The sequence below is a fragment of the Austrofundulus limnaeus genome, unplaced genomic scaffold (assembly GCF_001266775.1).
Source record: "Austrofundulus limnaeus strain Quisiro unplaced genomic scaffold, Austrofundulus_limnaeus-1.0 Scaffold937, whole genome shotgun sequence".
NCBI lineage: Eukaryota > Metazoa > Chordata > Actinopteri > Cyprinodontiformes > Rivulidae > Austrofundulus > Austrofundulus limnaeus.
In genome coordinates this window covers 33,170-35,274 of record NW_013953339.1, presented here as the reverse complement: position 1 = coordinate 35,274, position 2,105 = coordinate 33,170, and the positions used below count along the sequence as shown (strand labels likewise).

Sequence of the window (2,105 nt, the reverse complement as noted above, 5' to 3'; positions counted from 1 at the left end):
ACACACACACACACACACACACACACACACACACACACACACACACACGACAGTGTGCAATAAAAGAGATTAATTCCACTAAGATACATTTATTTTTTATTAAAGTAGGACTGAAGTTGTTTTAAAATCATTGTAAATGGCATGAATCATTGTTTTCAGTCAAATAAAAGATAGCAGCTGTGGGTAACCCATGAGAACACCAGATCATGCTATATAATTAATTCAACAGATTAGTGTCACTTCCACTCATGACAGCAGCCAAAATATCCACACGACMGGACTGCTTTTACAATCTGAGGCTCTGTCTCCCTCTCCTGGACATCTTGTTTTCCACACGTGCTGCAGTTACAGCATCAGCTCTGTTCTTCTTAAAGGGACACATCTTCAAAATCCACTTTCTTTAGCTGTTATCTGAGACACACCTCAGAAAAGGGGTGAAAGAGGGGCTTGTGGAGTTACAACAAGGAGGAATTCCGACAAAAGTGTTGCAGTTCCGCTTTATACAGACCCCAACTGAAGTATTTACATGTGATAAAGAAGGATTTAAAAGCATCATTTGAGTTCTAAAGGCCTGATTGACTGCAGTTCAGACATAAAGTCTGGCTGTGATCTGTTTTCTAATCTGTTTCARCAAAATCACTGATCCGTTCTTACACATTTTTTGTGAACTTTGTTTAGTTTGTACCAAAAGTCTCAGCATGTTGTTCCTGTTTTGTCACAKAACCTGTATTCTTATTTCAAAGATGTGGGATGAGATACAGGATTATAATCTGATCAGGATTAATACTTTAACTTTAGAACTTTAGAACCAGCTTTTGGCTTCAGCAGTGTTTCAGTTTATTTCATGGACTAAAACCAAAGTGAGTGGAAATTTTAATTAATTTTTTTCTCCCCTCAGCACATTTCTGTCYGATCTAAGCGAGACAAATCTCCACATGTGTCTCACCGGGGAACAAGGAAAAACAGCTGGTTCTCTCCAGACAATTTATCCAATCAGCATTAGGAGCTGATGGGATTAAAATTCTTCAGAGAAACTAATCTTTGATTTATAACCTGAAACAGCCACATTACAAAGTTCAGCACAATGGGACGTGCACCTTATCTGGACCCAGAGAGACCCCTCTGAGTCTGAAACTTGCTTCTGTGAAAGTCCAGGCCCTTAAAACTCCATCATTAAACATTCCTCCTGCTGCTTCCCCCTCTCCCTCCTCCTCTTCCTCTTGCACAGTTTTATAACCGGATGGATAGTTGCATAATTCTTGTGTCCGTCAGCAAGAAAAAAAAAAAAGGATTTCATCAGGAAGTGTTTGACAGCATGACCCCGGGACCCCTGTGTGAGTTCATAATGAGAGGTGGTGTATAAAAGAGAGAGGGGCCACAGTCTGTCTGCACGAGGACACTGACACACATCCAGATAGAAGGTAAGGAAAAAAGGTTTGATAAAATATTCCAATAAATTAATTAATCAAGTAAAGGCAGAACACTCACCTGCTGACTTTTATRTTAGAGTTTCTAATTAAGATCATTTCATTTTTAAAATAATTAACATGTTAGAGTTTTTGCAGAAGTTGTAATATTAAATCTCAAGCACATCACARGATGTCATCCTCAAATGACTCTCAGCTACAACAGGTTTTAGTTTCACGTCTGTAAACCTGACTGAATTAAAGCCATTTTTAACTGGCTAACRTTGATTAMCTGTGGCAGCCATCTCAAATCCAATTGACTCCAGATGTTAATTAGTTGCAATAATAATAATTACTTTCTGAAGTTTAATAATTGCCATTCAATGGCTTGATAATGTTCCAAGCATGCAACGTTTCTATCAAATCTGTGCAGTGGTTCATGAGACATTTTGCTAACAGACAAACAGCATTAACTCCAACTGTTATTACCAAAGTTTTAAGCAAAAATATTGCATAATGTGCAACCATCAGAGTATGTGTTGGAGAAGATGCTCAGCTACAACCACACCTATTTTATCTCTTCATCTGTAATTTTGCTCTGAGTTTTAACCGTGTGCTAGTTATGTTAGATCAACATCCATGCAGTAACTAGTGAGATATTTTACTAACAGACAAAGTTGATTGTAGACAGATCTGTCT

General features: G+C 38.0%; 1 protein-coding gene across 1 annotated transcript in view; it reads left to right on the top strand.

Annotated features, from left to right (window-relative positions):
- Nucleotides 1–1,188: 1,188 nt before the first annotated feature.
- The window catches only part of cndp1 (carnosine dipeptidase 1), a gene marked incomplete in the record, with an annotated part of 12,639 nt that continues 11,722 nt past the window's right edge, over nt 1,189–2,105 (top strand). Inside the window, 1 exon segment of the mRNA XM_014029663.1 lies at nt 1,189–1,421.